At 38.4% G+C, this 26,360-nt stretch overlaps 1 protein-coding gene across 1 annotated transcript in view; it reads right to left on the reverse strand.

Annotated features, from left to right (window-relative positions):
• SPON1 (spondin 1) overlaps nt 1-26,360 on the reverse strand; it is a 204,799-nt gene that overhangs the window by 169,877 nt on the left and 8,562 nt on the right. The window lies entirely within an intron of this gene.

Genomic DNA, 26,360 nt, shown 5'->3' on the forward strand with positions numbered 1-26,360 from the left:
AAAACTCTGTTCCAAGGATTAGGAAGAACTGTCCTATTGCAGTCCTACGACAGAATAATAACCAGCGAGTATGATGGGGACACCGAGCAAGACTATACTGTGGCAACCCTTTGCTGGCCACCCCCTGGGAACAGAGTCAGCATTAATCAGAGCAGTCCTCTAGCTGCAGTTCCCTTCACCTGAGCCAAGGCCAACCCAAAATAGCAGCTGTAGAAAATAAAATCCAATATTAAAAAAAAATAAAAATAAAAAAAATACAGCACAAGGACTTAGGCTTCTCACTGACAAATGAGTTCAAATGGTTCTTCCAAGATTACAAAACTAACATACTCATTTCAGATAAGACTATAACCACAATAAACTTCAATAAAGATACATGAAGGATTCATTGTGTAATACTTTTGCAGAGGGATTATTTATACTCAATATTATGTTGTCAAACTATTTCAGTATGAACGTTATTTATTGGGCAAAAAATAACCACTATTTCAATCTGATAAGAAATCCTCACAGGGAAAAAATGACTTTTGATAGGTGGTGTCTCAAGTGCTTTGAGCTTGGGAGAAATGTTGCTTGCTGAAGGGGGTGTTATATAAAAATCAACCTAACAAAATCAAGGACTTTTAGGTAACAATCACCTGAAAGCAGTAAAAGCTTAAGGATTTTGTATATTTCTTGTGCAGTCACTACAGTTAGGACCTTTTAATTTAAGCTTATAATACACACATTCCTTTAGTAAGAGGAAAAACTGTTGCATCTCTCCTAAATATATTTGCTACCATTTTAATTATATATAATGCAACTAGCTACCTCATATTTAAAAGCCCATTTTAATTTGATTTTCTAGATGGATAAAAGGCATGGAAGGTTGTGTAAAGAAAGAAATGTTTTCATAGCCTCATAAAAGAAAGTGATATAAAATAAGGCAATGTGGATACAACACTTGACTGGAAGAGAGACGTGACTTTTATTGCTGAGCAACCTTTCCCAAATCACTTTAGTGTAGTCCGTTTCCAATTGCGAAAGGGGGATATAGACGTTGAGCTCCTTTTTCAAAACAATATATTAAATGTTCTATAAAAACATACTTATTATTACCCTTAACAGCTTGTTATACCTCAAACTAGTGTCATACTTCATAAACAGGAGTTCCTTGGGAGGAGATTAAATATGAGATGCCAGATCTTCAGCCTGCTTTGTGATGTGCCAATAGTTCAAATTAGATGGAAAAGTGGCTTAGAGAATCACCCAGGAATTCAAGTCAGGAAAATCCATGGAAGCCATAAAGTTGGGGTCGTCCCCTGTGTACAAACCTTTTGTCTCACTTTCGTAAAAAGAACAGCCAAATTCTGTCAAAGATCTCCCAGCTTGGTGCACTGATGCCCACAGAACCCAGGAAGCAGAACAAAACCAAATCTGGCAGAGCTCCAGCTTGACAATTGCATCTTTTACACATGAGAGTGCATTTTCAGCATATCAAGACATTGTAGCACAATAAATTTAAAATGGAAATTTAAATATTGCTAAAAAATAAGAACCTTGCTTTGCAAAAAATGTTTATATTTTCATTTGGCTGCACACTGGGATTAGAAGACAAACCTTATTTACTTCTTGATCTTGCAAAAGCTGAGAGATGTTCTAGTAGAGTATGCTCTGGGAACAGCACTGAAGACTCTACTTCTGATATGGAAGATGCCGATTCATATATTCATTCTGAATCAGGCAGTTCAGTGTCAGCGTGAGCTTTTACAAAATGAGAAGACTTCAGCCAGTCTTTTTTATGATCCACTCTACCTCACCTATATACTCACTGAACCAAGGAGAAAAAACTGGCTTGACAGTCAGGTAATGAAAGCACTGATGTGTCTTCAAATCTCTGCTCTGTTTATTTTGATGACTTCCCCTCCAAGTTGCAAAGCCAGTCTCTTCCCTGCTGGCCTAGTGAAGTGTTTTACTAGTTTTGCAAAGCAGAGGGATCCAAGAGGAAGAGACTATGAGAAATCAATCCCCAAATAGTCTGTTGCTGCATGGAGAAGCACTCTTTAGGGCTGCAAAACTCCCTGGTGCAATTCCTGTTCTAATGACACAGACACTTGAACCTTCTCTCCATCCAGATTGAAAGCCTTATGTGGCTTGTGATGGACCTCTTCTTCTGAATGGAAATTATATCTGAATGAAAAGTTTTCCTAACAAAAAAATTGTGAAAATTGATATATTCCATTTAAAGGATCAATACACTGGTGTTTCATTTTGAAGAGACAAGAGACTGAAACACTTCCCCAAAACATTGAGAATCCATTCTAGCATCAGTTTGCTAGTCCAGGATGGAGACAGATCAGTTCTAAGAGTGATAACATAGAACTCTTTAAAATGTTCAATTAAAAACAAATAACAAAACTCCTGCATTTATTTCTCATCCTCACAAACACACACCCTTCTTTGAAAAGGGACAAAACAGAACTCCAAGCTTCCTCCCCAGACTTAGCCTTAGGTGTCATCTTGAACCAGAACTCATCAAAGATGTGTATAGCACATCTCTGTCAGGAGTTTATGTTTAAGTCAGCACGAGCACTTTGGCCATGTTACTGCAGCTTTTTAAATCTATACATACACACATACATATATATATGTGTGTGTATATACATATATATATACACACACACACGGTGCTGCATCTGGCAGCACCAAAAATTCACAAACAACTTTCAGGGAATAAAAGAGCAATCACTGGTTGACACAGTGGTCCATTCATGCATGCAGAGGAACACGCACATAAACCAAACTCAAACAATACATTAAAAAGTATTTTTTTTTTTTCCCCCCACATTTTCCAAATCCATGTGTGGTGGGTTGACCCTGGCTGGACACCAGGTGCCCACCAAAGACACTCTATCACTCCCCCTCCTCAGCTGGACAGGGGAGAGAAAATATAATGAAAGACTCATGGGTTGAGATAAGGACAGGGAGAGATCACTCACCAATTACCATCATGGGCAAAACAGACTCGACTTGAGAAAATTAGCTTAATTTGTTACCAGTCAAATCAGAGTAGGATAATGAGAAATAAAAACTAACTCTTAAAACACCTTCCCCGCACCTGTCCCTTCTTCAGGGGCTCAACTTTACTCCCACTTTCTCTACCTTCTCCCTGCTCGGTGGCACAGGGGGACAGGGAATGGGGGTTGGGGTCAGTTCATCACATGTTGTTTCTGCCACTCCTTCCTCCTCAGGGGCAGGACTCCTCACACTCTTCCCCTGCTCCAGCGTGGGGTCCCTCCCACAGGAGACAGTCCTTCACGAACTTCCCCAATGTGGGTCCCTTCCACAGGCTGCAGTCCTTCGGGCACAGCCTGCTCCAGCGTGGGTCCCCCGCGGGGTCACAAGTCCTGCCAGCAAACCTGCTCCAGCCTGGGCTCCTCTCTCCATGGGGCAACAGGTCCTGCCAGGAGCCTGCTCCAGCGCGGGCTTCCCACGGGGTCACAGCCTCCTTCGGGCATCCCCCTGCTCTGGCGTGGGGTCCTCCCCGGGCTGCAGGTGGAGATCTGCTCCCCCGTGGACCTCCCTGGGCTGCAGGGGGACAGCCTGCCTCACCGTGGTCTTCCTCACGGGCTGCAGGGGAATCTCTGCTCCGGCGCCTGGAGCACCTCCTGCCCTCCTTCTGCACTGACCTGGGGGTCTGCAGGGCTGTTTCTTTTACATGTTCTCATTCCTCGCTTCTCTAGCTGCAGTTGCTGTTGCGCAGGGTTTGGGTTTTTTTTAAAATACTTTCTCCCAGAGGCACTACCACCGTCGCTGATAGGCTCGGCCTTGCCCCCCCAGCGGCGGGTCCATCTTGGAGCCGGCTGGCATTGGCTCTGTTGGACACGGGGGAAGCTTCCAGCAGCTTCTCACAGAAGCCACCCCTGTAGCTCCCCCACTACCAAAACCTTGCCATGCAAACCCAATACACCATATGGTAAAGAATTTATTCAGATTCTTTCTGTCTCAACACAAAATGAAGATTTATAAACATGCACCTAAACTAACTTCCAGGTCTTACGGTAAGCATGCAATTTAAGGTCATTAAAAAGTCAGAGGCATAGTGCTCAGGACCTTGCAGGGCCGAATCCAGGATACATTGGAATTATGTTTATGGACATGCTTGTGGAAAGCTGAAGGATATCTGACTGCTGTGAGCACATTTTTAAGTTAAAAATCAGCATTTACATTTCTGCTATATGTAATTGAAAATCTTGTCAGCACATTCTTAATTTGTCAAAATTACCAGAAACTTTTCACACTAGTACTAGGATTTTCCTCAATTTCTGCAGCAACTGTCTTTACCTGCCTGAGCCCATGTGCCTTTGCTCCAGTCAACGCACATGTCGTGGTTTAACCCCAGCCAGCAACTAAGCACCATGCAGGTGCTCGCTCACTCCCCACCCACCCAGTGGGATGGGAGAGAAAATCAGGAAAAGAAGTAAAACTCCTGGGTTGAGATAAGAACAGTTTAATAGAACAGAAAAGAAGAAACTAATAATGATAATGATAACACTAACAAAATGACAGCAGTAGTAATAAAAGGATTGAAATGTACAAATGATGCGCAGGGCAATTGCTCACCACCCGCCGACCGACACCCAGCCAGTCCCCGAGTGGCGCAACCCTGCCCCCCCCCCCTTCCCAGTTCCTAAACTAGATGGGACGTCACATGGTATGGAATACACCGTTGGCCAGTTTGGGTCAGGTGCCCTGGCTGGGCACGAGAAGCTGAAAAATCCTTGACTATAGTCTAAACACTACTGAGCAACAACTGAAAACATCAGTGTTATCAGCATTCTTCACATACTGAACTCAAAACATAGCACTGTACCAGCTACTAGGAAGACAGTTAATTCTATCCCAGCTGAAACCAGGACAGCACATAATTCTTTGCACAAAAATACCATTTATAAATGCTTGAAAGGATACGTTTTCACTGTGACTAATAGATATTTCATTAGTAAGGACCTCTAGTCACCATTCAAGTCCAGTCAATAACATTTTAAATTCAGTGGTCCAGAACTACTGTTCACATTAAAAATAAGCTTTAAGCACTCAAACTGTTGTGGTATGTAAATAACCAAACCCCTGACATCCTGATGTTCATAATGAAACAATACTTGAGAGACAAAGCACAATCTAGTCCTAAATCCACCATTCTTATCAGTTCTAGAAAGCCTAACTAAAAGCAGTCAAGAAAATCTCACCTTCCTATCAGAACAAACCACATGGACTGGGTGAGAGTCATTACCTACTAATTACTGCCTTTCAGTAGTTTGGTAAGGTTGGTGTTAATTGATACTACTGAGGCATAGCTCTTCCTTTTGAAATTACATGATTATCTTTTGATAAGATTATCACTGTTCATGTACTGTTGCCACAATTGTATATTGCCAATATCTTTAGCACCATAATGAGCAAGCAGAAGTAATGTGAGTGCCATAGAAATATTTGCTGTGGACCGACACAGAAGACATGGACCTTATCTTCTGCTCACACAGACACTTCTCATTTACATTTCTGTGGCAAAGAACTTCAGGTTCATTGTCAATTCAATTTAAAACTCAGGAACTGCCATTTTTATTTCAGAAGCAACCTCCCAGATAAGAACACTGTTGCAAGACCAGTCAATCAAAGGAAAAGGAATGTTAAATTTGAGGAGACACATCAGATAAGGAAGAAATCTTATAGTGGGTGGTCGAATGACATCTATAGCTCTTCTACTGAAGCCACCTTTCTGTGTCTCAGGTTCTCCCTGCAGAGTGATGATAACAGCCTACCTTCCTCCTCAACCTTTCTCTCTCTTGCATTTGTCAGAGCATTAGTTGTCAGCCAAAGGAACCTTTTCTAACTACAACTTTGTGGAGTATAAAGTACAACATGGGCTTAAACCTAGATGGGGCTTCCTTACTAATATAATCAATAATAATACTGTTGTAGGGGTGACACTTGTCTATGATACAATATAACATAGGATAGTAAAATATAAAGGAAATGCTGCTTCTGTTATTAGGTACACCAGAATGGATGAAAGTCATTTGAAATACATAATAAAATGTGAGTCTGCACATTTTACTGAATCAGCATTTCTCAGTTGCTTAGTTTGCTCAGGCTTTTCACTTATCCTTCATTTTAGAAAGTGTTACGCTACTCAGCATTATGAATATACTGCCAAGAATAGCTACCTCACTTGGAGCTCCTCATTTAAGTTAAGAAGGGATTTAAGGATTACAGAAAATACATATTTTTTAACAGCATTACTGTCCTGCTTGGTGTTGGACCTTTGAAGCTTTGGCAGCTCTGGCACATGTGCTATTTCCGTTCCTCATTAATGTCTCAATGCCAAAAATATACATCCCAACCTAGTCCAAGTAGATTCCACGCAAATTCCTGTAGCCTTCAGATGATTGTATACAGAACATAATCTATTTCAGAGAAACTTAATCCACTGCTAAAACCATCCTTAGAACAAAAATACTGGTGATCTGGAACTACAGGCTATACAGATAAATTTAAGAAGGCATTTACCTCCTTAAAAGAGCTCTCAAATATTTTGGTTAACAATTCACATCAACTGTCAGATCAGGAATACTGTTCATACAGAAGAGCTGCAGAATGTCAGGAAGGGTTTATGGCAGCACTGACAGTAGTTGTGAGCAATTATAAAGCCACCAAATTCTTTGCGTATGTATGAGTGTGTGCCTGTACATTAGGCAGAGTCAAGAGATAATAATCCAGGCTACAGCTCCTCTTACTTTTGATATGCTGATGAACTACTAATGCACAGATTCTCAGATTCTTTCCTTACTTAGAGGGCATCACAGATTATACAGTCTATTCATGAACAATTCCCCTGCCTGCCTCTGTACCCAAGGTTTTCTATAAAGCCTAATTTCACATTACCTAGAGTACCCTTCTGGCAGATTAAACCTGCTGGCTGAGAGTTTCAAGGAAATCAAAAAATTATGCTTTCTCCCTTCCAGTATGAGAGGATTCTGCTTCAGAAAGACACACTGCAGTCAGTCAGCAGTGAAGCCCTAGTTTGGCAAAAAGGAGAGTCTTGTGGGCAGACTTCAGATTTCTTTTCAAGAGTTTCGTAGGCTCTCTTCAAATGCTGACTCAAGTCCAAGTGGGTTAAGTGCTGTGACTAAACAAAAACCTCACAACACTAAATATTAAAACTGCATCTGTATTAAAACATGGTTTGGACACTTTTTCTGTCTTGCACAAAATGTTCATTATGGGAACAAAACAATGACGTGAGTATCAGGAAAGAAAAGTAATCTAAAGCTTCAGGGGTTGTGTGTGGTTTTGGTTCTTTGGTTTGGTTGGTTTGGGGTTTTGTTTTGTTTTAAAAAGTTCTATATTCTCTTGAATATAGCAGTATATTTCATCATAGTATAAGATGTCTGCTACAGAGTCGTACAATCTTCTTAAAGGAAATAAACATGCAGAAAGGGATTCTGAAAAAATAAAACAACAAAGAATTTTGGTAAAGGTTTATAATAAAATTCTTCATAACTCTGTAAATTGAAGCACTCTAAAAAATGAGCTGTAAACTGAAATGGAACTGTATTAAACTGTACTTAGAATCACAGAATAGAATCATAGAATCATTTAGGTTGGAAAAGACCTTCAAGATCATGAAGTCCAACCATTAACCATGCCCACTAAAACCAGGTCCTGAAGTACCCTGTCCACTCACTTTTTTAATATCTCCAGGGATGGTGACTCCACCACTTCCCTGGGCAGGCCATTCCAATGCCTGACAACCCTCTCAGTAAAAAAATTTTTCCTAACATCTAACCTAAATCTCCCTTGCCTCAACTTGAGGCCATTTCTTCTCGTCCTATCTCCAGCCACCTGGCAGAAGAGACTGACACCCACCTCACTACGACCTCCTTTCAGGTAGTTGTAGAGAGCGATAAGGTCTCCCCTCAGCCTCCTCTTCTCCAGGCTAAACAGCCCCAGTTCCCTCAGCCGCTCCTCAGGAGACTTGTGCTCCAGACCCTTCACCAACTTGGTTGCCCTTCTTTGGATACGCTCCAGCACCTCAGTGTCTTGCAGTGAGGGGCCCAACACTGAACACGGGACTCGAGGTGCAGCCTCACCAGTGCCCAGTACAGGGGGACAACCACCTCCCTGCTCCTGCTGGCCACACTATTTCTGACACAGGCCAGGATGCCGTTGGCCTTCTTGGCCACCTGGGCACACTGCTGGCTCATATTCAGCCGGCTGTCGACCAGCACCCCCAGGTCTTTCTCTGCCGGGCAGCTTTCCAGCCACTCTTCCCCAAGCCTGTAGCGCTGCATGGGGTTGCCGTGACCGAAGTGCAGGACCCGGCACTTGGCCTTATTGAACTTCATACAATTGGCCTCAGCCCATTGATCCAGCCTGCCCAGATCTCTCTGTAGAGCCATACATTGAACTTGTACATAGATGAACACTATAAGGACTAATAACTTTTGCCAAGTTAAAAAAAAATATATATACACACATATATAGTGGTATCTTGCTTTCATATTAATTCCAAGCAGGGTACAGTGGTAAAGATGTCATTTGTTCAGTGGAACTCTCACTCACTAAGCCTGGCATGACAATCAGAAGCCTCAATGAAGAAGCCTCCTCCTATGCAGGAGGTTGAAGAAGTTTTACACTATTATGATTAGAGAAATAAAGCTAACAAAATAAGTGGCATCTTCTCATGCAGACATCACTGTCTATTTAGTTTTAAAAAGCTACAAAACGTTTCTAAAAAGTAAAGAACTCCAACTCTGTTGTTGCATTAGGGCCTAAAATAGTACTCCCCCCTCACACTAGTACAGTAGCTCTTCCTAATCCTCAGTGGATTCACTTAAAGTGATATATTGAATAAAACGTTCACTTAGTTGTACTTCTGTATTAACACATGGACCATGAATTTTGTCAAATACTTGGCACACAACATTTTTTTTAAACCAAATTATTAAAGGCAGTGATTTTGATAAATCTGCCTCTGAAATCATTTGTACATTCTAAGTGCATTTCCAAGAAAACCGCATAGGGGACAGCAAATTTCTGAAGGACAGAAACCCAGTAAGACCGAGATGAGGAGGGCACGCGTGAAACCAGCTCCTGCCAAAAGGGCGCCAGAGAGGAGCCCAGACACTTGCCCGCTGTGTGCCACAGCCACTGCAGCTGCTCTCGCTGCCGCTGCCCAGGGCTGGCAGTTCTGCCCGGCTCCCCTGCAGAAGGAGCAGGAGGAGCAATAAGGAGCGTGAGGAAGAAAGTGGGACACAACCTGCCTCCATCTCTTGCCTTGACACTGCCAAGCTGCGTGCAAAATCAACATCTCAGTTCTACGGCGCTGTCACAGAAGAGCTAAAGCTGCAAGCAGATTTCAGAGCAACCCTATATATATGCATTAGGCTAAGTTTTCATCTCCTGATGGTTTGACATGTTTTGTTTTGAAATATAAGCTTGCTTTATGCCTGCCAACTTTATGGCTGTAAATAGACTTCCAATTAAAAATTTGTATTCCCTTCTTACCCATACATGCAGATGACAACACAATACCTTTAGTAAAAACACAAATTTATCTCAATCTCAAAGGGATTTAATTCCAATGAATATGTATTTCAAGACTATAAAGCTGTTTCATTTGAAATTTCATTAGGGCAAGTAGAAATTCAATATATGCAGTTGTAGACCAAGAGGGAGGTAGGTAAGTACATTTTCTTTGAGGGAAAACAACAGCTTTTTGTGCTATTCATCAAGAAACTAGAAAATTCATTTCCAAATCAATTTGACACATAAGCAAGAAAAATTTTAAATTGCTGATTTCTAACATCAACAACCTCTTTAGTAATATTCCATCACTGCAAAACAGGCAAATGTATATGGAATCAAGAACACGAAGAATGGAATAAATTATGATGTGAATTAAATTAGCAAAAACTATATTTATGCTGGCTCTATTTCCATTGCTTTCCTTCATGCTCTAAGCAAACCCACTTCAAATACAATAGATTAAAAAAAAAACCCAACCCCCAGACATTCCATTATTTCAAAAGGTATATTTTAAAATAAACTAAGTTTCTAATTGACTTGGTAGTATTTCTTGCTACACTGAAATTTAGGCTTTAGAACTCCTACCACTACTAACTACAAGTAGCTGGGAAAAATGTTTTGAAACTGGAAATCATGTAAAATAACATAATTTTATCAAAATAAATTTTTCTTCTGGATATATGCCATTTTATTGAAATATCATTTTAAAGCATTTAGAAAAGTGTAAATGCATTTAAACCAATCCATTTTGAAATTACATGTTTTGATTTTTCAACTTCTCAAGTATTGTTGCTTCAATATTGTATTATTTACTTATTGTAAATAATGTAATAAAAAGAATAGTATACTTCAGTTTTATCTGCATATAAAGTGCTAATGACCTTTCTATTGGAAATTTCTAAATTATTTAGTTTAACTAGTTAGCACTAAAACATATTTTGACAGAGGAAATTTCTCATTTCAGTCAGTTTGGGGTTTTTTTATGTTGTTCAAAGACCCCTCTGTGTAGCCCTTTTTACTACTAGCCCTAATTGGAGAAAATAAATAGTCCTTCTGTATTGTTTGGGTGTACCTTTCATATAGTAGCAACAGAAGAAAACAGTAATATTAATTACAAAGCAGGCAAAATTGCCTGCACTTTCTGCTGCTGATCAAAACTGTCTTCAGTACACTCAAAGTACTATTGTTCATGTATTACTGATAGTCAGATAGTCACAAGATACACACCTATTTATCTGTAGATTGATATTACACATGATTCTGAGAAATCTTGAAACCTTATTCTTTGCATTCAGCTCCCACGTTATCCTGGTCATTCAAATATGGACAGCAATAGAGTTATGAGGCAAAAGACAGCAGCAAAGGTGTTATGCACAAAGCATAAAATATTCACTTTCCTTTTGGCAAACAATCAGTATTCCATGGAATAAAAGAGATCATGCCCTTCTACTGCACTTCTAAGAGCCATCTGAAAAGGTTGACAAAACTGAGGTCCCAAGCAGCTAGAATTCACCTATATGTGCTCTCATTCATGCTTTTCAAAGAGATTTTTAAAGATTCAGATACTTCCACAGCAATGGACACAGAAGAATAGTGACTCTACAGAGAATTTAAATGGCAAATGTAAACATTTGCAGAACATGAGCATGGAAGCAATAGAAATAACAGATTTTCACTGCAGAAGCTAAATATTGTCCAGCAGGTCATATCTAATTCACGAGAACGCTCATGCCGTCTTTCACTTCTTAAGCTGAATTTTGGTGATACAGGAAATCTACCTCAGTCGTTATGGGCAACCAGTCACACCAGTGTTTATTCAGAGACTTACATTTGGTAGTTTCAATGTTATTCTGAATTATTCTCGACAAATTTCAATTAAAAGCTGTATAAAGCTCGAAGTCATCACTCTGGATCAGTTATTTTTCTGTGCTTTTACATCTTTTGCAGACTAATCTTACAGATTTTGCATAGGTACTTGAGAAAACAATCCTAGGAAGTATGTGGTTGTAAAACAACTTTAACAAAGCAGCATGGAAAAAAAAAAACTGGCCCCCAAAAAAAGGAAAAAACTTCTGATGGTCAGAAATTCAACCACATATAAAGGAAAAATTGATTTGCAGGAGATACCAACACTTGATAAATGACAGCTTATCTCCAGAATATGAACCATGTAATTAAAGAGGTATTAAAATTAAAGGCCAGGAATCATATTTAATAGATGAGACGCTTATTACTTCTGGAATTATTTTAACTTTTTTTTTTTAAATACACAATAATTCCATATCATGCAGAGCTCAGTAGGCATTACACCATTCAGTTTACTAATCCAAAATACATGTTAATGCTGCTGTTTCTGATTCTGTGCCAGCAACAGGAAGAACTAAAACATAATATGGATCCAAACCCATTTATTGGTTTAAGTGACTAAGCCTAGAGAGTATTTGGAGGGTGAGGGGTGTCACTTCAATCCTGTTGTAGGAAGGACTTCCTTATCTTTCTGATAATACCAGCACAACAGCTACTGTTACTGGAATTGGTTTTAGGGACCCCACCCTATAGACAGAATTTGACTGTGTTCCCGTATTTTAAAATCCCTGTGTTATATTTTACACTCGTGGTTGGAATGTTATACGTTTTACAAACATTTGTTATTTTATGCATGGGCAGTATTTACATGCAAGAAAACAGCTGACTATTTAAACATTCCTGACTTGGGAGGTAAACATTGTATGTGAAGGGCAGAACTCCTGAAGTTTAATTGTGGCTCAAGCGTTATATGTGATCTTGAGTAACTTTCTTCAACGTTTACTCTTCTGTAAAGTGGATATAATAAATCCACATTCTACAAAAATGTTTATGGTATTTAATTCACGCAAAAACTTTGAAATCTTTGGCAGAAAGGCAATATAAAAACACATTTGAAAGCTGTATTACATCCATAAATGTAAAGGCAAATCTGGTAGCACTGACAACAGAAGATCATTAGGACAAGATTCAGTAAATATGATTGGAAAAAGAATTTAGTCATGATTTCTCTAAATTCATACAAGAGGTACGTATCAAGAGTCAAGTATCTTCATAGCAGTGAGTTCAGCATTTTATCCTGCCTTTATATGTTTACCATATTTTTAAACTTGCAATGTTTCTTCCCATATTTATGTCATTCTGGCTTATTTGGCTCAGGCATAAACTAAGGGATTTTTTTGTACATGATGCATATGGATATAAAAATATGAACAGATATAGTCATACTCTAAGACCAGCTTTCACATAGGTTGTATCAGGTTTGTTACTCCCGAAAAGAAATGCCAAATCTCTTTCATAGTCAGCAGTTGGAGGCAAACGGGTTTAGAAACCTAAGAACACATTGTGATGTACACTATGTTCTTTCTGTGGAAGCTGGCAGTTGCATAACATCTGCACCACATACAAAGCTGGCTGTTTATTACGTGGGTTTAATACATTTTGCAACTAATATAATCAGATGAACTAAAAGAAAAAAAGGAGATGAATATACAGAGAGTTTTGAGTAGGTGGCATACAGGTCTTTCATCCTTTATAGAAATCCTATGCAACCTCTAAGAAAAAAAAAATCAAATTATTGTTTGGAACACACTGTATTTGAAGCTAAGGCTATTATATAATCCCACTGTCTAAATATATCATAACCCAATTTTAATTCATATAAGTACTTTGTATAACCTTTATAGATAATAAAACTAGGTTACTGAAAGATCTCAAAGGGAGCCAAGAAACTTTGCATAGCTAAAACACTCACTGGTCCTATACATGCAGCAAATACAGAAAACATTTATGATTATCTTAATACTACTAGGATTTATCACAATGTGTGGGCAGATTTTCTTAACAGGCAGGATTAGTGTGGGGGGTAATTTACTAACTGCAGGTTCTTGATTTATTCCGACATCTGGGATTCCCACACTACCATGTACAGTGAAGCCAGAGCAAAAGGACCACCAATAAGAGGCAAACTGCTGCCTAAACAACCATTTAAAATACCTCTCTGAAGCTCCCAGAAAGCATTCTTCTATTAATGATATAAAACAGGTAGATTATTTTCCTATGAAAGTGACCTATTGCTCAAGAGAGGTTGCAGTATGAAGTATTTCTCCATTTTCAGCATTTGTTTGCTACTTTATGTCCCCCTTCTCCCCTTCTGTGTTTTCCTCCTCTTTAAAAAGCAGTAGGTTAGCTAAAATAAGTTTGTGACAAACAGGCTAAAATGAGCAACACCAAGTATAATTAAGCCTCCCATACAAGCAGAGCCAGCTTTACTCATACAATTGGAATAAAAAAAAAAAATAAAAATTAAATGAGTTCCAAGAGAGCAAAACCCTGATGTGTGCCTGACAAATCATGAATAAACAGTGGCAATGCCCTAAGGAACTTCTACTGCACTACTGACTGTATAGAGATATATAATCATTAAAGTTACAGAACAGTAAGTACTAAAACTACTTCTTACATACTCATTCTTTTAAATGTTTCTTTTGAAAAGAAATACAGGTTCAAATGAGCTATGCCCACCCACAAGGAAAAAAAAAAAAAGAGGCAAGAGCAACAACAGTGCCTCAATTCACATAGATGAGAATAATTGGAGCCCAGTTCAATCTGTGAAGTAAACAGAAGCAGGATGAAGGCTTTTCAATTTACACCTACAGCCTACAAATTAGTAAGCAGTCTGGTAGGATGAGCTTGCCAGAGATTGCATAATAACCCTACCCACAGTGACAATGCAGGGCATGAGGAACAAAATGGTAGCTCTATACCAGCAGGGAATTTCCCTTTCTAATTACTGAGTACTATGAAAAGCATTCCCAAGAGCCCAACATTAGCTTTTGTGCAAGTGGATCAGGAATTTCTTCACTATTCTTGATTTATTTTCATGTGAAAATTAATTTTAATAAGCTGTTTCAATAATCAAAAGTACCTATGCATAAAAAAAATACAAAATACTGTCCAGCAAATATTGCTTGGGAATTTATTTGGTAAAATAATATTTTTTTATAGAAAGTTCAACAGGTTACCAGTAATAACGGCTTCTTGAAATGTCTTGCCTATATAGGTATTCATTATATACTCACTTGCCTATATCAGTTGAAATCAAAAGTACCTACACCAGAAAATTCTGCTTTCACAGTACGTGCAGGATACATTCGTATCCTGCCTTTTACACAGCCATGAGAAAAGTAAAGTGGAACACATGATCTTCAGTTTTTCTCACAGCAACTGAAAAGGGAGACAAAACAGAGCAAGATGGGAGATGGTTAGAGATAAATAGTTTAAAAAAAAAAATGCAACCCACCTCTGAGGAACATAATTACTCACAAGCAACTTTTTTGTCTCCTTTCAGTGATTGTTGATACGTAGACTACCACCATGGGTGATTCCCAGCAATGGGTCCTTCCACAAGCACAAAGACTTGGAGTAGGAATCAAGAATCATTTCAGAAAAAACAAAAAAAACCTGCATAACTATACTGGCAAGTGGTGCATTATTTCTAGACATATCCTTTAATTTTTAGTGCTTGATTAGTAAGTCAAGCTCCTGTAAATCAGTCCTATAAGTAAGTAGCTGCCCTGATGCTATCTAGGATGGAAACACCCATACAATGGCTTGAGAAATAACTTGACTCAGAAGTGGTCTGTGGTGGGACTGTATCTACTTAGGGCTGCTCTCTGCTGTCTCCCTGCTAGACACACACAAAAATGAGAGGTTGAGCAAAGGACCTGGCTCAGGCAATGTAGAAAGCAAGAGCTCTCCTTATGCTAAGGAAGCTCTTGGAACTAAAGGAGCAAGTCAGGGAAGGGGGGAGGCAGAGATAACCTTAACTCCTGCTTGAAGTGAAAGCCAGATCTCCTGGCTTTGTCTGCTGATTAAGATCATAGTCCTGCACAGGTACCATAGCAATTCTGTCAGAGAACAATTTAGCAGATGTGAAACCATCCGTAAAAGCATTACTTTTATAGCAGTGATGCCCACAGTCAGGAAATCCACACAGATGGAGATGCAGGGGGCAGGCTGGGATCAGTGCGAGTAGTTAACAGAAAGGTCGCAGGAGAACAAACAGGACTGAATCGAGTCTCACCGGTGGGACTGCTCACCGGGGCAGTGCCTCAGGAGGCCTTGGAAAAATTAGTTATGTAGCAGATGAGCAATGAGAACCCCTCTGGCAGGGCTTTACATTAATGAAGGGGATACCATTCAGGTGATTGTTAAACAGAGGCTGAGGTGGATAGCAAGCAATTGGAGAAAATTGGGATGTGGGTGACAGACCAGGAGAAGTTCTGATGACTGAACTTTGTCCATATGCCTGAAAACATTCTTCTGTATAAGTACTTTCAGCTAGTGATGTCCTTATAACCCCAGACTTCACAAACCAGGGATGAACAAGGTCACTTTACATTGAAGCACTCCAGCGTCATGCTAGATGAGACAAGTTCCTGGAGTTCTGCAAGAGTAGGTGTGAGAGGAAAAGCAACGTTATATGGCTTTTGGGTCTGGGACTCCAAATAACCGCAACTAGGCCAGGAAAAGAAGACTTCTTAAAGCTACATCCTAGCCTTATCTTGCAGTTTTCAGAGAAAATAGACAAAAGAAAACCAAGCATCCTAATCAGAAACATGTCTGCAAAGTCTCTTGAGTAAAGAGTAGCGTTGAAGCAAAACATCTGATGTGTTCAGGATGAGAAGGTATATTTTTCAGTTGTATGAGTCCTTGCGTATCATTCTGAGGACATCATTATGGATTTCCATTCATGACTGCATGAAGTGAAATGACAAAAATATCTATGAAGGTATATTAGGATAAAGCACCAAAAGGCAAATATGTTGAATGAACTAGAATCAAGAGATATGGTCATTTCCCTGAACAGGTCTTGCATCATTCTGATGTAGGATAAATACACTGTGATCAGAAGACTAATGATCCTGGGTTGTTAGGTCATGAGAAAGAGCTATCACAGCAAAGAGAATAATCAATTACAGCTGTTCAGGACAGCAATGGAAGTTGAAACAGTATCCCTTTGCAAAACACTGAGCAGTCCCTACCATCATCAGAAAGAGAACAGTGGTAAACAAGGACGACTGTCAGGCTGGACTGCATCTAGCTCAGAGAAGGGTACACACACAGTCTAGAATAATGAAAGCTAAATATATTGTCATTTTGGTAATGCAAAATTGCCTTCTGAATTCAGAAAGTAGTTCTCAAGACAACTGACATAGCAAGCAGTACATTTAGTACATCTGATAGCAATTAATTCAGCAATGAGTTGTGTTGAGAACTGACTTGCCTCACTTGACTGTGAAGCCTGGAGGAAGGATTTTCCCTGCAACAACTATCGATGAAGGAGTCAGGCAAGTAAATTCCTGAATTTAAAAGAGCCATTCCCTAAGTCACCAGACATAATTTGAAGACATGGGGGGGGGGGGGGGGGGGATGAAAGAAAAAAGGCCATTTAAATTCAATTGGGAGACTTTCTACTGGCATATGTGTACCTTCCTCAAAAGTCCAGAGGACTGACAGCAGGATTTTCTTAAAGTAGTAGAATAGTCCATACAGCCTGGAGAAACTGTCAAGTGGAGCCTCAGCCTTCATCACCACCTTCCCCCACCCCCAAATCACTTCAAGGGAAAAAGCAGCACATTATGAGAAAAGACTTTCAAGTACTGACATAATTCTGTACTTCTATAGTCTAGTCATTGTAGTCTGGTAGCTGGCAGTGCTTATTTGGAGACAAGTGTCAGAATAAGCATGTTTCCCCAGAATAATTCTTCCTTTTAAAGTCCTGTGTCATTATAGGGGTAACATGGTTGTCCAGATCCATACCTATGGTAGTGCACATTACAGGCAGTGATAGCTAAGAAGTCAAGATCAGTAGGGAATACCCAATAAAAACTTTGTAACCTGATGTAAAGTGGAAGTGCAAAGAACAAACTCTTGCTCTAAGGTCCCATTGATTGGAACTGACACACTGAAGGTTTTCTGATGCTGCAGAATGGCAAACTACATCAGAAGTAATTCTTGAAGCATTAAAGAAAGATAATAGGAGCTAATGAGTGAAGAATGCTGATCTTTCTCAGTAGAGACACAAAAAAAAAAAATCTAGAGTAATTGACGAGTGCCTTAGATGAAGCTGGTAAATAATGAGGAGACCAAAAGGGAAATCTAGGAAGGAAAGCCTGATGGCAACATTATGAATGAAGAAAGAGATGCTGAATAGACATTTCAGTGAACCTGGAGCCTACATACATGTAGAGTTATAACCCATGACAGTTACCTAATGGTAACTGTAAAGCATCTGGCTGTTGCCAGAGGGTTAAACGTCTTTCCTAAAATTTCACATGGCCCATCTGAAGAAAGACTATCTAACACCAGAATAACAATGAGTTAGGTAGATTACCTTGACTAGAGAAAAAGGATATTTGAAATGCATCCCTTTAGAGACACTGAGATAGATATGTCCTCTTAAATACTGCCCAGAGGAAGAACATGCAGCTTCTACTGATTGACAAAAGAGAGTTAGTGGGATCTGCACTCCCAGAACCAGACTTTGGCTCCGAATGAAATAATTGCAAATGCAAAACTGGCCTCAAGTCTGGAAGCAAGCCCTGAACAGAGAACCCTTGTAAGGCATCAAAAGGTCCCAAGTCCCAAAAGGCCCAGAAGCAGACTCCCAGTGCTGATGTGCCTGAAGAGCAGACTGGAGTGTCCAAGGCAGAAGGGGATGGTGCTTCCAGTGTCATTTCCTCTCTTTACTTCTTCCGACAGCGAAGCTAATTTGTTAAGTGTCAGTGTCAAATTCTATAAAACAATTCTCTAATAAGCCTCTTTGAAGCAGAAAGTCTTGCAGTTTAGTGCTAATCCTAGGAACAGAATAAACTAGTATTTTTTTTTAACAGGAGATTTAATTAGGCAATTCTGATATCTTACCATGATGTACTCTGACACTGCATAGGTAGGATGCATGCACTGGCAGACTGCAAGGCAGAAGTTAGATTTGAGATAACCTGACTCTGATAAGCCTTGGATCTGAAGAGGACTCTGGAGTTTTAGCTAACATATAAGCAAGAGGCATGCTTCCTGGTTTTGGTGGGTTTTAGGAGGGTTTTTTGTTTGGGTTTGGGGTTTTCTGTTTGTTTGTTTTGGGGGGGAGTGGTTGGTTGGTTGTTTTTTAAAGCAGAACTTGAAACGTCAAGAAATAAAATATTTGTTTAGGTATAACCATTTTCAAAAAACATAAGCTCTTACTGTGACACAACCACCATTTGAAGTCATTCTCAAGAAACAGCATTTCCCCAGCAGACAAAAAAAACCCAGATATAAAGAAAAGAGAATAAATAAAATTAGATTAAATTAAGAAAGAGGACTAAAAACTACATGGCCAAAAACTAGATGATCTTTTCCATAGCCAAGCAGAGAGACAGAAAAAGGGTGAATAAAGAAAAAAAATGGCAGAAGAGAAACTAAAGCCAAATAAATATAATAAAAAAAGAATTTAAATTTTTAAAAGTGATGACAGTTACATAGCAAGAAAACCCTTACAAAAGGCACTCCAGCATATTTAAAATTAAGCTGGTTGAGAGGAAGTCAGGGTTAAGCTGTCAATCTTCCATCAGCATGAGTATGTCCTATCAAAGTGGGGCTGGGGGAAAGAAGTCTCCGGTTTGAGTGCTCAGGTTATTAATATTTAGCACAAAGGTATATATAGGCAAGTTTTTCAATATTACATCAATGGTTATGAACTCGTTCAGATTGATTCAAATACCCATGTAAAAGAATGTTGTACACATCTTGCACTACAGACTGAATGTAACTATACTGGACTGTGTATGTACTAGAGACTGGGTATTGTATGTGTTGGCATCTGTTCATAACTCCAATGATCAAAATACATTACTAGAAATACAAATACTTGTATCCGGGCAAGTTTTCAAAACCTCCAAGTGAAGACTACATAGCCTTATCTGGGCAATCCCTGCCACTGCCTGACTGCCCTTGTAGAGACAAAGTTCTTCCTTATATCTAGTCTTACCCTGCCTTGTTTGAGCTTGTACCTGTTGACTCTCATCCTCCCAGCAACCGTGGTGGAAGAGTCTGGGCCACATAAATCTCAGAGGTCTGTCACAGAAAGCCTCTTAGCTCTTGCCCCACTATCAGCCCCTGGTAATAAACCAGGAAGCTACGTGAAAAACTCACGGAGTTGAGATAAGCAAGTTGTCAACACAAGTAAGAGCCTAGGCTAAGAAACTGAAACCCATTTTCATTCAGTAGTGAAGTTACACTGCAAGTACAATTTACAATTTATTTCCTCTTCGTAAATGTGTGTTAGCTAGTACTTCAAAGATCCACTATAATAAAATACACAACAAAGCAGTATTCAGAAATTTCTTATGTTTTCTGATTTTGAATGTGCAATTTTATGGTTTCAATAATTAATTCTGAAAGACACAGTAACTATGTATACAATGATTTGACGGAGTTCCCAAGATATAACAAGCCACCATTTAGTATATGCAAAAAGTGGGAAATGTTACAATGTAAAAAATTTTGCCTCATTCACAGCAAGCCCAAACCAGAACAAACAAATAGATGTAAAGGTAGGATGCAAAAACCCCTACATGGTCAGAATCTACTTTGTTTTTTCTACAGCCTCATCAGTAGCAAATAATCACTATTGCAGAGCTGTTTCTCTTCTGTGAGTTTCTGGTGCTCATCACTCTTTTAAATAGTTATCTTTTACTGTTTGAAGCAAGATGTATCTCCTGAGACAATTTTTAACCAAAACCTTGCCAATAAGTGGTTCAGGTTAAGGTTTCTCCAGTGTACTGGAGATTTTTATATTTAATCTCATTCAAAGTGTTCACATTTTCCAATCAATGCTAGGACTGGCTGTGGCAGATACCTTTTTTCTTTTTTTTTTTTTTTTAAGCTCATATTTAATCCCTAAGTATCACAATATGGAAGTTGGAGAGTTCTAGAAAAATGTGTGAAAGTTTTCATTATTAAGGACAATCAATTCCACCCTGCAGGAAAAGTGAATTAGAGCTTGTTTTACCGTTATAAAATAATTTCTTTTTTCTGTCTAGAATAATATATGCAATGATTCTCACAGAAAGAAAATTCAGGAATACTCTTGCAAATGCAAAAGACCAGGAGACTTAAATTTTACAGACTCAGAATTTATCTCTACCTTCTCAGTCTCCAAATCATATACCTGGCATATTCTGATTCTTTCATATTTAACATACTCCTGTAATGTTAAATTTGGATCTTGAGCTTTGGATCATGAATTTAATGACTGTGTACAGCTATTTCACATTGATTTATCTCCTGCTGATAGAAGAACTGCTGATCAATACTTCAGGAAGAGAATTTTCATTTAGGGGTTTGGATGCAATTGCATTCCCCCCCTTTTGAGGGGTACAGCATCTGTCTCTCTTTGAAACCAACCTAGACAGCTTTGTATTCTTTTCCATTTGATAAATGGAAAGTAGGCATACAACGACATGGCCACATAATTACTAGGTTTAAAGGCAAAAGTAAACAGTGTCCATTCTTTCTCCCCCACCCCCCTCACATCACATGTCACTTGAAGTTTATGTTTCCTACTTGTAATGTCTGAGCCCTCTTTCATGAAAACCCTGAAGAATTTTTTAAATTTGAAAGTTTAATTAGAAACATTGTTTTCATTCACTAGTGTGAGGCAGCTTTACTAAGAAACCTAAACTGTGTTGTTTCACAATGAAGTGGAAATTCATCCTCCTTGATCTGCAAATCATTGTTGATTTTGAACATTTCACATCAAATCAGAATAAAAATACATTACTTCCATATGCTTTAAGCAGTAAGGTGACAGACTCAGTTTCAGTGAAAAGATGCTTGGAAAGGGAATGTAGAGAACGCAAACATGAGCAAAATACTTCAAAGTTCTGCACACTTGTTAAACAAAACTACATCATTTCATACATCTCAGAATAAGCCATTTATTAAGTAGCCTAATGTGCTTATATTAGGAGACAAGGTTAAAAAAACATGCAAGTTGAGTGCAACATCAAGATTACATAAGCACAGCTTAATTTTTATATTAAAAAGCTTAATAAATAATTGTAGTCATTAATTTTTTAAAAACTATAAACAAACTGCTTATAAATACAAGGACTAATAAATCATGAGACACGGCTAAAAGCCTTTTAAGACTGCTTCTTTCAAAATGCAGTATATCAGCTGCTTAAAAAGATGTAAGATTCCTATAAAATGCTGGAACAGAGCAATCGAGCAACTGCTTTTCTAAGAGCTTGTAAAAATACCTTTATAATCTAAAAGCTTTGGTAAACACATCAGTCAGCTAAACAGCATCAAAAGAACTGGTCATCAGTCAGCGTGTCTTCAAAAACAAAGGCAATGGTTGGGGCTATTCTTTCAGAATAAACCTAGAGAAGAAGGGCTTAGAATAAAGGACCACTTACCTTACTTAGCTCACTACTACTCCAATTTTCCTTAAATGTTTTCTTCTACAGCACACGTCCCTAGCTTTTATAAATGCCATACTTATAATGAAACCTTCACTCTTGCTACTGCTGTCGCTGCTTATGTTCTTACATTGGTTTTGCATTAGTGGGTCATTAAATTCAGTGACCTAAACTGAGAATGTGTTGATTCACTCTAGAGCAAAGAAAGTCAAAAAGACACCTCCAGAAACACTACTATGATGAATGCATTTAACACTAAACTATCACAAAAATAGTGGACATAAGAATCTAACAGCTGATTATGCCAAAACAATACAGAGAAGTGTCTAATTTTGAGTCTTTACAACTCAGTTTATCACTGTGCATGAGAAAAGCAGGTCACATTTGCACACAATATACTATATTGACTGTTTAGTTGTGAAGCATATAGTTATAAAGTCCACAAATAACACCAACTTTTGGAGGAATGGTGAGCACTTTGAAAGATAGGATTGTAGTTCAGAAATTTATTGATAAATTGAATAAAGCTCTACACTTAGAGGAAACAAAGTGCACAGACAGAAAATGAGGAATCACAATGTAGGCAGCAGTACATGCAGGAAAGGATTTAGGACTTTATCATAGATCTCCTCTACAATGCTGAGATGTTCCTGCAATAAAGGCAAGTTGCATACACTTAGAGGATTCTGCATGAAGACAAGGGAAGCAATTAGGATACTCTGAAGGATTATTGCATCTAAATTCCATATGCTTTTATGCTGAGGGTCCAGATTGACTATTGTGTATAACTCTGAGGAATACAAATAAGACTGAACTCTCAATTTGACTGCAGAAATAGCAAAATTGAAAAAAAAGATGCCCTACAATGAAAATATGAGAATTTTAATGAAAAACAGGTGGAGAGTGTGTGGAACTGAAGAGACAATAAGGGAAACTTCAGAATAACTGTCTCTTAAGATATCAAGAAAATTCTTAATTTAAGAAGATAATCTGATAAAACAGCAATTTAACCACTATTAGTGAAGACTCAGTTTTGATGTTAGTAAAAGCTCTATAAAGTTTTCTTTACATTTTCTATAAAATGTAATATATTGAAGTGTTTGAACAGGCCACTCGGACAGATTAATTTTTTGCTGTTGTTGAATACTTCTTCCGAACAGATTCAGAAAACATCCACTAAGAATCTTCTTGGAATATATATTCTTCCTCAGAGAACAAGGAAGATAGATGAGGTTCAGCACTAAATTTCTATTATTCTACATTATTTACCAGACTAAATCTATTACATTGCAGACATATGTTGATTAAAATGGCCTGTATAGATACTGTTCTAGAGTCAATCAGTGCTTGATTGTTGCCCTCGAGTATAATTTGCCTTCCAACAATTTGCAGACTGTTGCTAAACATTACAAAAGAGAAAGATCAGCAGTCTGCATGACAACAGTTGGGAATGGCTTGTGTAAAGAGGCCAATGGGACACGATATCCAAAGCTTTCAGAGAGCAGCACTGCACCCCAGAGTTGTACAATTACCACTGGCATAAGTAAGAGCTGTATTATTATATCCCCAAACTTCTATGACTGAATTTGGCATCTTTAATTCCCCAACCATATTTAATTCAGCTATTTAACATATGTTTGCGTGTTTGTGGGAGACAATGCGATTTGTTTATTTTAAAGCCAAACTGTGCCCTGGGTGTGCTACAAGGACAAAGAAAAAGAAGTTTGGCTGTATTAAATAAACAAACAACAGTAAAATCAGATTTAAAAGTCTCAATTTTCTCAGAGGAATTTAGAATGGTGGAGTCCAAACTACACTTCTCAAAGTCTCTACTCCATGGCAAGTATAAAGGTTACCAAAAAAAGTACAGAAAAACAATACCTGTCCGACCGAGAATTTTAACAGCTGTGCTATTTATAGGATCAAGACCCTGCAGCTTAATGATTAATGAAGATTGACCGTACCTGCTGACTTGCAGAGTCAGGCAAGAGTAAATGAGCCATGAGGAGGTTGTAAAAGAGCAAAGCCCCTGCAGGGCCAACTCCTGGCAACTGCTTACTGCACGTTCATCCTTTGCAACGGGCTGCAGCACTCAACTTGCTGCAGCATGACCGTGACCACCGAAAACAATGTTTTTCCAGCCTCAGTTACCATGTCTGAGATATTAGACCTTATTTAACACCTTGCTACCGTAGCACATGCCCCTTTACAGTACTTTGAGGCATTACACCTGTTGATCAGTTTAACACTCAATAGCTGTGCAAAACAAGGCACAGCCCCAATGGGATCTTGACCTGAGTACAGAGCGTGGGTTCTGGTTTTCCCCATGAAAGATATTGCAACCCATACTTCATGATTTGAAAGTGCCACTCACAGGCTTGAAAAAATGGTGTTTTACAGTCTCTGAGGCATGGGGGGAAGCATATGTCTTATTTGGTCAACTTTCATTTCTTTCTATCCTGGTCATACTGCAAAGTCTTGCTAATATGAATGAAGCACTTTGCTTCAGGCAGTGCATTCATGTGCTTTGTTTTGACTATTATTTGAACAAGTATATGTGTCTCCTCATGGGGGCAGAGGCTTATGCCAGTAGACCAGAAGTAGCATTTAGTCTCTTGCCACTATTAAGGAATTTTCACTGAGTTCTGTTCTACTAGGTAATTCACGGAATAACATATTCTCCATGTGCGCACAGGAAATACGTAACTGCAAGGGACATGGAAGTTACTGTACACACAGTTTTTTCTTACTCTGCACAGCTGTTTAGACACCATTAGGATCTTGACATGATAATAAAAACACAGTGCAAACCCTTGAACTAAACATCTCTTTTCCTCTTCTAGTTACTAGCACCTAGCAATGATACAAGAGACATTGGTCTTTATCACTGTAAGCATTCATTGGATACAGATTTAAGATTCTTATGTAAGTATCAACACAGGCAGAACTGGCAGGCACTATCCGAATGAACTTCAGTTAATTGTGCTAATGTGGGCTGACCACAGTGAGTACTGCTTGTGCCACAGAAATACAAGTTTAGTTATGCATAAAATTTGAAACTCTCATCTGCCAATTAGAATACTGATTTTAGATTGCAATCCATAAAATAAAGCTAATTAAACAATCTTCCCTCCACTGAGATCCATTGGGCTTTTTTTTTTTTTAATCTATATAGAATTTCCATTTGCATCCCTCTCTGCTGACTTCAAAATTCCTCTGTACTTCAGCAAAGCTTAGTGAGTTTCTCACTACATTATGAGCTAGACATACGCCTGGCCATAAAGGCAAAACTCAGGTCAAATCTTTCCCATTAGCCACAACTATAGAGACATTAACAGCTGAAATACAGAAATGAACATTAACAAGTCTCTTAAAATAGATGAAGCACTGCCGTTTCTACTTCTTAACAGTAGCTGATGCTTCAATGCTAGCTTATTCTTAAAAAAAAAAAAAACAAAACACAAAACTATCCATATTAAACAGATTTCTCCCAAATAATATTAGGAAATTGTTTAATTTTAAGGAAGATGGAGTTATTCCAACATCAAATAAGTTCTTTCTTACTCTAGATCTTTTTCTAAAATGTATGAAAATCAGAAAGAGGCCTCTAGGCAAACTCAACAGGAAAACAGGGCAAATACGTATTGAGTTTGCACATATTTGCTATATACAAAAACCAGAAGATGCTTCAGGAAGAGATGCTAGGATTAAGTTGATTTCTGTCTCCTTGTAGATCACTGAAATTAGAAATTTTGAGTATTTCCCTTGAAAACACAGAAATGCTTCTTTGACGCAAGTGAAATCTTCTATCTATAGATCATTATTAAAATTAGTATCGATATTATTAACCATCCTACAAATTATAAATCAATATCATTCAACAATATTTCTAAGTTTGGAAAGTCAAATAGCAATCAATACCCCATCTGAGTATCAACAAACCTACATAATTTCTACCTACTTTCATAAATATGATGTGTATTCTCAATTTCCAGCATTCCTTTCATGCAATGTGATCTTGAAATAGCTGGAAATACTATTTTGTGAATCATCGCTCTGGATTCTGATCCTTTTAATAATGATAAACAACATTTCACCCCACTGAATATGTTCGTTAAGTACTACTGAGCATCAATAAAACAGCAGAATCTATTTTATGACTGATAAAACAGTCATTACAGCTGTAGCAAACACTTCTCAGTCATAATCTACATCTGAATGGACAAAAATATCTAGGCAAAAAATACAAAATGCAAAATGTGAATAAAACAATTTTGATATTCACTTTGGATAACAAAT

This window comes from Buteo buteo, chromosome 16 (genome assembly GCF_964188355.1).
Source record: "Buteo buteo chromosome 16, bButBut1.hap1.1, whole genome shotgun sequence".
NCBI lineage: Eukaryota > Metazoa > Chordata > Aves > Accipitriformes > Accipitridae > Buteo > Buteo buteo.